This window comes from Cupressus sempervirens, chromosome 7, assembly GCF_028749045.1.
Source record: "Cupressus sempervirens isolate cs-2001-9-10 chromosome 7, ASM2874904v1, whole genome shotgun sequence".
NCBI classification, from domain to species: Eukaryota; Viridiplantae; Streptophyta; class Pinopsida; order Cupressales; family Cupressaceae; genus Cupressus; species Cupressus sempervirens.
In genome coordinates, this window is record NC_143124.1 from 404,746,486 (window position 1) to 404,758,887 (window position 12,402).

Consider the following 12,402-nt stretch of genomic DNA (forward strand, 5'->3'; position numbering starts at 1 on the left):
CACTTATAAGCTTTGCTTCTAGTAGAATAACCAAGAAATGTGTCTTCCCCACTCTTTCCATCAAACTTTCTATTTCTAGATTCTTTATATATATAGAATTTGCATCCAAATATTTTGAAATGTCTTACATAAGGAGAATACCCATACCATAATTCAAAAGGTGTTACATTTGCAACTTTCTTGACTTGAACTCTATTGAGTGTGTAGAATGCAGTACTTATAGCTTCTCTCTAGTACTTGAGTGCAAAATTTTTCTCCATCATTAAGGTCTTGGCATAGTCAATAACTGATCTATTCCTTCTTTTTGATATACCATTCTAAGGTGGAGTCCTAGGTACTGATGTCTGCCTTTTGATTCCTCTTTCATTCTAGAATTCTTCAAATTCTCTTGATGTGAATTCACCTCCTCTATCAGATTTGAGACATTTTAGGCTCTTCCCAGTCTCTTTCTCAACTCTGGCCAAGTACCATTTGAACATTTGGAACTCATCTAATTTTTGTTTTAGGAACATGACTGTCATCATCCTTAAATAGTCATATACAAATAACATTATGTATCTATCACCTTTGTAGCTTTGCACTTCAATATGACCACACAAGTTAGTATGAACTAGCTCTAATACTTCATTAAAATTATAAGCATTTCTTTTGAAAGTTTACTTGGTCATCTTCCCTAGTTGGAATTGTTTGCACATGGTGTTATCAGACTTGTTCAACTTTTTTAGACCTTTGACTTTCTTCATTTTGTGGATGCTTATTAGATTATCAAAATTTACATGACATAGCCTCTTGTGCCATAACCATAAATCATTAGTTTGAATAATGAGACAAGAAGCATCTTCCATGTCTAGGTAGAACAAATTACTCCTAGTCTGGTCACCTTTTCCTATTAGAATTCCTTGAGAGTCATAGATCTTGGCAACTCCATTTTCAAATGCAACCTTGCATCCTATGTTGCCTAACTATGAGACACTTAACAAGTTATAATTCATGCCTTCAACATAGTATGCATTATCACATGATATCTTTTTAGTAAGCTTGATACTACCTTTCCCTTTGATCTGACATGGTGCATTCTTACCAAATCTAACACTATTTCCTTCATATTGAATAAAGGTAATGAACTTACTTTTATCTCTAGTCATGTGATGAGAGCATCCACTATCTATGATCCATTTGTTATTCTTGTTTATGCAAGTTACTAGGACGGTTGCTTCATCTGATTCATCTTTCATAGCCATATAGACTACATCATCATTCTCATCAGAGTCTTCTTCAACAATGTAGTATCTTTTGCCTTTACCTCTGTAGTCCTTGTTGTCCTCTTTCTTGTTCTTGACGTTGCCTCCATCCTTGTAATTTTTCTTTTGTGTGCATCTAGTTGCAATGTGACCAACTTCATTACAATTGAAACAAATGATTGGTAGCTTACCTTTGAATTTGTCTCTTTCTCTATGAAATCTTCTTGCTAGTAATGCCTCCAATTGGTCTACATCATCTTCATTAGTGTTTCTATCACTAGATACATAGTTTTCTTTTCCACTCTTTCTCTTTGTTTGCACCTCCTCATTGTCTTTTATTGTCATCTTGACTTTGAATGTAGATTCAAAGTTTTATGGCTTGTAGTTGTCAAAGTTGGATAGCTCAAAGGTAGTGAGTCTTCCAATTATTCCTTCAAATGAGAATGTGTTTCCTAGTATGCACCTTATCTCTTGGATGGATGATACTCTTATAGCATAGATAGGAAGCAAAGTTCTCAAGTATTTGCTACATACTATTTCTTCTGATAACTGTCCTCCTGGGCTTCTTATGGAACTTACCACTTCTTTCATCCTTGCACCATATTGAGTAGCATTCTCTCCTTCTTCCATTTTCATATCATCAAACTTTCCTCTTAGGCTCTCTCTTTTGGCTCTCTTGACATTATCATCTCTTCCAAAGATTTTTGATAATGTTTCCCACATTTGATGTGTAGTACCAAATTCTTTAATGTCATCATACTTAGCATAGCTTAGTGCTAAAGCAACCTCTAACATCGCTTGATTGTGCTCCTTCTCCTTGTTCATGTCTTCTATAGTGAGGGGTTCTACAAGGTCTACATGATCAACTATGATTGAGGTCTATGCATAGTCACCTATTTACCCAAGGTGCAACATCATCAGACTTTGCCATGCAACAAAGTTGTCTTTATTTAGCTTGAGAACTTCTCTCTTGGACATCTTAATCTACCTGTTGCTAGTACCTTGAAACAAATCAGTAGTGGGCTCTGATACCAATTGTTAGAATTCTTTTAGAATTACTCAGAGGGGGTTGAATTAGTTATTCAAGGTCCAATAATGTCCAATACAAATTTTTTTAATAAAATGAGGGTGTATCAAAAGTACTAGCATTTTTACTTTCTTGTCAAATCCTTAATGGCATATAATTGAAATTATCATGCATGCAATTAAACATTAAGCAATCATGAAAAGTAAACATGCATCACCACATAACACAAAGGATTCTGGTGAGCCAGAAACCCTCCTTTAATAAAAAGGTAAAACTGGGGTGGGGATGATACCCACAAAATAATTGTGCAATTGATTTCAACCACTTTTGATGGTTTTCCCTGTTAAAGGCTTTACACACTATCAGATGTGACCCTATTAAAGGATTTCTACACCTTGTTAGGAGTGTGTCCTATTAGAGGACTTAAGAAAATTCAACTTAGAATGTCACCCTATAAAAGGATTTACAAAAAGCTATTAGGATCACCCAAGTCCATGGGATTTATAGTCACCTTCTCAAAATAATCTTTTATCCCTCTCTAAGGATCTCCTATACTTCTCCCAAGGATCTCTTATCCTTCTCATAGGGATCTTCTATCCTTTTCCTAAGGCTTATCCACCTAGCAATGTAAGATTTCAATGGCTAATACAATCATAAGAAAGTATTAGAAAGGTTTTGACCTAATAAAGATTGCAACTCTAACCTTGCAAATTTTAGATCACTCTTTAGTTCTTTTCTTTTCTTGGATTTTCTTCCTTGCAGTGCTAACATCTTTTCCACCCTTCAAAATCTATCTCCTAAAGTTCTTCCACTCATTATGCCAATGCACTCTATGGTCACCTAATCAACTCAGAGTCTTGATGCTCTATGCTTACTCCTCGATGTGTCCTCTTCTTGACACTTCACACTAGCCTTCTCTTGGCTTCTTCACATGACCACACTCATGACCAGCTCTCTCTCTCTCTCTCTCTCTAACCTGTAACTCCTTATAAAGAAGTTATGTTCTTCATTTCCCACTCAAATCTTCCCACTCATCAATTTGATTTGATCTGAGAGAACAATATTGTTTTCCCTCCAAATTATTTCTTCCACAAACTTCATGATAAGTCCATTAGTATTTTCTCAAAATTGGTTTGCATGGTTTGCATGAAATTTTGTGACATCTACTCATCATCCTTATCAACCACATAATTCACAAAAATTAATGTAACAAACTTATCATTATTGATCTGGCAAATCTTTTTGTCTTATCAATAATGTAACAACTCGGGATCATTGGTTTATTGATGCCCAACACCTTTTGTGTTACTTGGCTTCTACTACATTTACTAATGCTCATCACCTTTTTTGTTACTCAGCTTCTACTACATTTATTGATTCTTGGCACCTTCTGCGCTACTCGGCTTCTACTATATTTACTGATAATTGGCACCTTCTATGTTACTTGGCTTCTACTACATTTACTAATGCTCAACACTTTCTATTTTACTCGATAGTAGAAGAGTTTTCTTAGCACCTGAAAGATTGCTTAGCACACACTGAAGTTGAACTTTCTCATCTTTAACTAGTTTGCTTGGCACTCACAAATGAACTTAGTCAGGTTCTTCAAATGACTTAGTTAAACCTTACATCTTTGATGTGTCTCAGTGTGTCCATTCCCTATGTCTTAGAGTATGTCATCAATACACTATTTCATCAATGTCTTAGTTGATCCTTATACTTCATTACAACATCATAAGTTCAACCTTTCTCTAGGTGCTCTAGTTACATCTTATTGATTGCCACCTCCTTGTCAATCAACCAATTGATAGTATTTGGATCACTTAAGCAATTTTCATTCCTGCAAGTAGCAAGTTTGACATCAATGAAAAAAATGAACAAAAAAATTCTTAACCAGCTCCATTATTCTCCATTCATAATGTTTTCAATCATTTCTAACAATAAAGCCCCCCTCTTAGGGTTCTTGGCTAGTTATAGATTGATCAGTTGTATTAACAGAGCACTTGAATCACTCATAAATCAAAAAGTCATCAATTATAATTCAATACATCAAAGAAAGAAATGTTGAAATGATCAGAAACCCTTAGAATGGTTCATATATAAGGAGATAGAGTATAGGATTGAACTTGATATCAAGGAATAGAGGAAGAAAGAGGATAGAGAAAATCATGAAGAATGCCAAGTCATCAAGCTCTCCTCTCATGCTTACTAAAGGTAAGGGAGACAACATATATGAAGATGAAGAAAAATCTAAAGCAAAGAATCCTCCCAAAAAGAAAGGGAATCACTTCTTTTCAATTGTCATTCATATGATACTTTTAACCTATGCAATGATGAGATGACTAATTATTCTAAATACATCTTGCATGCTCAAAACATAATATTTTAGCCCACAATCAAGCCTTGTGAGCATTCAATTAAAAAATTTCTCTCTTTCAAATTATTAACTATAGTTTACTCTAAAATACCATTAATAATGTGATGAAGAACTTCCACTACTTTTCTACCTTAACCCCAAGTTAACTTTAACCACCTATGAACATGCAATAACAACTATAACTTAACTGAGCATATTTGTCTCTCAAAAGTTTGCAACCTTCTTTGAGGGTTAACATTAACATCATGTGACAATGTCATTTATATTTTTTTGTTGCTTCATAACTTAAAATAAAAAGTTTAATTGATTTCATGTGATGTTGCAATCATTAGCTTTGACTCTTACTTCATACTCATTACACCATCGCAACTTAGAATTCTTCAAGAAAAAAATAATTCATGATCAAATGATGACCATTGAGCTGACTATCTTGTATCTCCACCATAGTTTGAGACCTAACATTACTTTCATCTGTGATATTGCGATATCTTCACACTTAACTGACATATCATGTCTCACAACTTCACAACCCAAATTTGAAAATATGCTTTGTCATATGTGATATTGTGATGAGTTTAATTGTTACCTTTTTGCATGCTTAGAACTTAAAACTTTAACTCTTCATGTAACACTGTGACATTGTGAATACATGGTTTTGATCTATCACAACACTAATCTCAGGTCAACTTCCTCTACCAATGATGATGCAATAGCCTTAGATCTTAACTATCATGTTCATTCTTCACATCCTCACAAATTGAAAGTCTCAACTATCTTGCCACTCTTGATTTTTTTTAACCATGTTAAATTGACTATCACCTTTTTTGCAACTTCACAACTTATGATTTTAACTTCTTGTTTAATTGTATGATGTTACAATGACTAAACACTTAACCACCTAGGTCACTTTTTACAGCTTTGCAACTTATCTTTCATTATGTGGAATACAATCTATGATGTTGTGAAAACCTTTGATCTAAGCTTCATCTAAATTTTAGGAATCCATATCTAAGGGAAATTGGCCTTTTAATAAGTGATGTGGATATTCTTATGTATTCAACATCTTTGATTTGACTTACATCTTTATTCTTGCCACCTTTAACTAGGGTGTTCACCATTATGTAATAGATCTAGAACTATTGAACACTTATGCTACTTCCTCTACATTGGATTTGAATTCTCTTCCTTCTAACCTATTTCCATGATGTGTATCATATCCTCTGGCATTGATCTTAATGTTCTTTGCTATCTTCTTCTCTAAATATAATTCTTATCTTCTTTTCAATTCATATTGTCTTGATATGAACACTTTATCAAAGAATTAGTGTTTCAAAACAACTTCCCTCTCATCTATGGAATGCATAGACTTACTCTCCCTTTCTTAATCACCTAATATGAACAACTTCATTAGATTGCTTTTGAATTCCCACCTAGGTGGAGACAAATGAATAGTTGACAATAGAAGTTTCATAAGGGAAATCTAGACATGGACATGATATCACATTGACTAAACCCTAACCATTGAATTTTGAAAAATATAGGGGAACTGAAATCATAGCAATGACTAGCTCTAATTTTGAAACTAGGCATGTTAGTACCTTGGTAGGAATCTGGCAATCTTTGGGTTTTACAAAAGAGCTTGGCAAAAGAACACACACATCAATAGACTACCTACATCCTTTGTTATAGGAAAAACCAAATAGAAAAGACCAATTCCTTAGTCCATTGGGATGCAAAGTCTTAAATAACATAGGGAGATGTTATTCATTTGGGTGGTGCAAAAGTTGGGTAACCAACACAAAGGGAAAGACAACACATAGAAAGAAGGAAAGGAAAGAAGAAGAACTAAACTAAACACACACCTAAGCTAACATATTTATAGAGGTGAAATGAACCTCACCTTATCAAACAAGAAAAAAAATATACTCTAGTGAATCCACTTACTAATTGACTAAATTAGGATCCCTTCCTCCATTATTTATTTTTCTCTCTAAGAAGGATTCCTACTTCTAGTAGTAGTAGTAACAACATGGCAACTCTACATGATTCTTTGATTATATGCACTAGTTGGCTATATATGTATTTAGGTTGAAACAACCATGCCTTCTCATAGATTACTTCAAACTCCTTAGGTCCTCTTATTGTTTCCTTCTAATAATATTCTAGGGGAGGCATATGGTCACACACCTCCTTATTAGGGGTAAGGTGATTAGCACTAGGGTCTTTAGTTGCACTCTCACATAATTGGGCTTTAGCAACTAGGGTAGAGAAAGGATTCTTTTCTATGACTTTTTTTCTTGGATGGGTTCCTGCTTCACTGCATTCAAGAACCAATTCTCCCTTAGCTACATAGTAATCTCCATTCTCCCTATCCTCTAATACATACTTATTATCTTTAGGAATGAAAATGGTAGGAATAAACACAGGAGGAAGGGGAGAAAAAAAAACCATTAATGTACCTTCTTTAACATGATTTGGATTTATACATGGTCCATTAAGTGATTCTTTTTATTTTGAGGTGTGGCAAGGACCAATAGAAAATCTCCTCTTCCTCACTACAAGAAAATGTTGTGTCTACCAATGGAGCTAATTCTTCTACAGGCTGACAGTTGATATAAGGACTCTTTTCCTCAATCACATCTTTATCAAGGATAAGAATCTTACCAGTGGGTTTGTGAATTTTCTTCTCATGCTAACATAACCATTCCTTAGGTTGAACTTCATTGCTTCTTTCTTCAACTAGAGTCAAAGTTGTAGTTTTTTGTGGATCACAAGTAGAATGCTCTAATGTAGATAGATGATCATCGAAAGATTCTTCTTTAGAGAGCTCTGATGGAGTTTTATTGGCTTGATCTTTAGTAGCAAGAATAGTTCTTATCTACAAAAGATTGAAATAATATGACAACTAGAATTAGGTGACATAACCATCTAGGCTTCATGATCAGGTGTATATGCTATCCTTAACTTTACCTCCTTTTTCTAACCATTTTTTTGATCCTTCAACTTGTGGAATTGGTTATAGATGTGGCTCTATATATTCCTTGCATTGGGATCATGTTCTCTAATAAGGCTATCTATAGGATTCAACAAGATCTTCTAAAAGACTTTTTTCTTAGTTTTATGGAGCTCTTCAAGAGTACGCTCAGGCCTTGGCCTCTCCTTAGTGTTCACATTAGGAATATTCACCCACTCTTTAAACATTTGAAAACCATAAGGAATAGAGTCAACTATCCTTACGAGGGATTTTTCATGTTTATCTATTTGTACTTGTTTCAACTTTCCTCTTTCACTTTATTGTAGGTTCTTGAGTCTTTAGAAGCAGGAATAGATCTAGTTTGAAAACATGTTTAACATATGAGAATCTTCTATGCTAACACTTTCTTGGGCTATATAGGAGATGCTCTCTTTACACTAGTCAAAAATCTCATGAAACACATTTTCATTTGTTGTGTAAAGTTCTTCAAGAGAAGGAATGAGCTTCAACCTTTCTTTCTTCAACCTCAGCTCCTGTCTTTGCATGTCTTTGAACTTGTAGAATTTGGAGCACACACATTCCCAAAAGGATGCAAAAGCATGATCATCTTTAATGTTGATATTCTTTTGGATGACATGGAAGATTCTTTCTTTATATAGAAGCACAAGTTTTTGTAGAAGCTTCTCAGTAATATAATTAAGTTCTAGGAGAGTGGGCTTAGGCCTTAACATTCTCCTAGTTTTTGAATTTGACATGGGCATTGAGTTACACTAGACCTTCTTAGAGAAAAGGAAATAGGTCTTTCATATAGAGTCCCCAATCTTCATCCTAGGGAAGACACCTTTAAATTTTTGAGAATGAGAAACCAAGAATTGGTCTTTGATTCCAATCACTAGTAGAGTCACAAAAAAATATTGGTTAATACTTTTTCCTTCTTACTAACTTATCTTTAGCTTGACTCTAGATGGCTAGGATGTGAGGAAAGCAAAGGATGTCACCAATAAATGGGTCAGTATATGTGTTATATTGTTGCCCTTCAAATTATAAGATATAGCTCCCTTCTATTCAAGATATGCAATTAATTGTGTGTTGGTGTTTAGAAACCAAGATGGTTCTAAATTAACCTAATGAGAACAAGATACATCTAGGGGCAGCTAATTCCCATCTTCAAAATACCATTTCAAACACCAAGCCAACTAGAAGGCTAGACCTTTCTTCTAGTTCAGGCTTTGTAAAACCTAGGTAGGTGGACCTCAGATTCAATTTATATGGTATTAGTGCTAAAACATATTCCTAAATCTAAAAAAGTAGATAAAACCCTTATTTATCATATTGATTCACATAATAAAATTCATCTACAATAGCTAAATGCAAGCCAATGCAATTCACAAGCTAAGTGAGGGCATTTTATTCTAGCACTTAAAACATAAAATATAAATATGATTTGAATTTTATATGATATTATGTGGGTGGGAAAAGTGGATGAAAACCATGTATGGACAACAAACTAATGATCCTTTACCTGATTAGTGCCTCATCTATTGGGCAATTCACAAATCTCTCTCATGCATTTTTGGATCTCGAAGATACATATCCTATGCCAAGACTCTAGATCTATCCATTTACCTTGTAAATTGGACATCAATGTTCAATCTAGATCCCATTCTTACTTGATATCCTCCTCATTATACCTGAAACCCTATTGATTTCACTAAATAATTTACATAACTCCTTGAATTATAAGCAACAATGAAATAACATACAACGTCAAAGGACTACAACTATGACCTAGGCTCTTTGTTCAAAGATCATAAAAAATAAAAAATTACTGAGAAAGAGACAAGATTTAAAATAAAACTCAACACTTACTATTCTTTGTATTGATTTCCTTGAAATAATACATGAGAATACATGAAATTAACTCACACGATACCTAATAAACCAGATTGTACAATATACATATGTTGTCATAAAAGAGAGAAAATGGTGGGAAAGAGAAATTGACGGGATTGGAAGTGGGTATCATAGCCAAAGCATAGCTTCACGGTCTAGAACTAGCACATCCTAGATACTATCCATTCAAACTTCATCCATTTCACAAAACAGTTTTGCTAAATGTTTTCATTCCAGAATTTCCAATTTTCAACCTAGAATTGTCTCATAGTGAAAAATTGAAACCCTTACAATGAATGAGAGAAAGAAAGATGTAGAAGAGGATGAATTCCTGGATCTATTTTGTATTTGACATGTGTCCACTTGAAAAATCTCCTCAATAACTTAAAAGCATCTCTCTAATCTCTCTAAGAATAGAATATCAAATCCTCCATCATTTTCCCTCCCAAAAACATAAAGTATCTCAAATATTTGATGAAAATCATAACTGATTTGGAAGGAAATAACAATTTTTGAGAAGTTCCATCAAAAGCAAGAAAATCATGATATACTTGAGGAAAAATACATCATTAGGTGTCAAATTATGAACAACCAAGCATATCAAGTGTATCATACCTAAATTCTACAACTAAAAACATGAAACACCTATCAAAAGCCATGAATTCAAAAGAATTACAAATCCCCCTACAACATGCACTAGTGACCACTTATGTAAAAACAAACTACAAAAATGGATAGCTCATCCCTTCCTAGTTTTGTTGGTATATTGGAGTGTCTATTTGGCCTATCAAAAACTCCCTGAATCTCATTTCAAAAAATATTCCCCTAGCATGGCTTTCTGGTCTGCACTTCTCATTTTTCAAAATTTAAAATACTCTAATGTTCACGCTTTAGAATATACCATTTTTTAATTTAAAAATTTTTGGCACATGAAAATTTTGAAAAATGATTTTTATTATTCTCAAATTTTCTAGCTCAACCTTGAAATTTGGTGAACCTAGTTTGACCAAGCCACGATGTGGTAGCCTCTGATTGGCTTGCCAATTACTCCATGTGGTATCTCCTTATTCACTCTTAGACTGCCAGTCAACTACCACCTCACTACATTTTCAGAGCCTACCACATCATCTCTAGCAGTGGCCCACTAACATGTGTTAACTACACACTTTCCCACATTATTGTCAAGAGGGTGTTGAATGCGCATGCGGGGATGTGCCTGCTTGACATGTGTCCCCTGTGCTACATTAGCCCATTGAAATCTACATCAAGTTGGGAGTCCTTGCCACTTGCCACTATCTAATTTTCTCACGAGTTTCTATGTGTCATAATTTGATTGGTTAGAGCTCCACATTAGTGATGACATCATCTTTGGCATTAAAAATATATTACATGGTCGCCTCTAGCTAGACACATGTGGGCCCCTCAGCACATTAGCCTTGCCTTTTGAAAGGTGTTGTCTCTAAGACACAAGGCTTATCATGTTCTTTTTCATTTAAACAGTATAATGTATCTTTATGCTGGCAATGTGGGATTAAATTCTTTGCATTCTTTTTGCTCTACATCCCTACACTTTCCTCCTTATGTCACCTCCTTCCGCCAAGACGTGCTCTCCTCCATTTTCAATGCCCTGCCTTCCTTGTCAATTAGTAGATTGACAAAAGGAAAATGAACCAGAAACTAAGATCAACCTATCAATGCTCATCCATCCATCACAACTGCAACTTCCTCTATTTTTTTTTGACTACCTCTCCAAAATTGGATTTAATATTTTTGAATCTAGGAGATTAGATTATGTTTTGTATTATGTGTTAGTTGTATGCTTGTGCCTCAATTTTCCTAGAGATTAGATTATTTTTTTAATTTTGTGTTAAGCTAATATTCGAAGCTTGTTTGTATTGTGAGAGATCGGTGGGAGGGTCAGACATAACAAGGTGAGAATGAGTCCTATGGGTTTCTTCTATCAACACCATGGTCTCTTTCAAAGGTAGCTCCCATTTTCCTAGTAGCTTCTCTTCATTAGAAGTGGGTGACAAAATAGTCATCTCCTCTAGGATTTTTTAGTAATGAGCTCTTTCAATCACAAAACTAATCCAGTCAAATCCTTTGGAAACTGTTGAACCTTCTTTGTTGTACATATTCTAAGATAAGAGCCTCTTCATAAGTTAAATTAGTATTTTCAATAAAGAAACCTTAGGAAGCATTCTATATCTGGTATTTCCAATGGATGACCACTTGGCATGAGTTTTTCCAATTCCTTTTACAGCATGAGCTTCAAGTTCCATACTCTGACCGGACCACAACTTTGAAATAATTATATTTGGATATTTTGAACCAATTGAGTTGTTGAAGAATTCTAGAAGAGAATCTTGGCTACAGTTGAGGGATGTATAAGTTGTTGTCTTCAAAGATGAGTTTATAGAAGGTTTTTCAAACTCACTACCTCTAGATAGCCAATTCAACTACTCTAACATTATTGTTGCATTGACAACATTACTAGTGTGCTTCTTATAGATAACATCTAGCTTGAAAATAATTGTATTCTTCTCATCGGTAGGATTACCTTCTCCTCTATATTAAAATAGCCTTGGATCTACTTTAATAGGTATGAGGCCTAGCCTATGAGCCAAAATTTCATCTTGGCATGATAGATTTGTTATTTTATATAAGAATCATTTCTAAGGCCATGGTTAGCACCTCCTTCTTTCTCAATGCGATTGAGACAAATGATCTTTATGTTGGAGACATGCCTTGATCTAATTTTCTTCTTGTCCTTTATCTCTTTTGTGATTTATAATGTCCCACACAATGACTACTTGCCTACCAAAAATGCATATAATTTTGGATTTTCAACACCATCCAGCTCAATGTATCACTTATCCCTTTACAAGTG

The 12,402-nt window shown here is 34.4% G+C and overlaps 1 pseudogene; it reads right to left on the reverse strand.

Annotated features, from left to right (window-relative positions):
• Window positions 1-11,674: 11,674 nt before the first annotated feature.
• The window catches only part of LOC149547238 (uncharacterized), a 61,676-nt pseudogene continuing 60,948 nt past the window's right edge, over window positions 11,675-12,402 (reverse strand).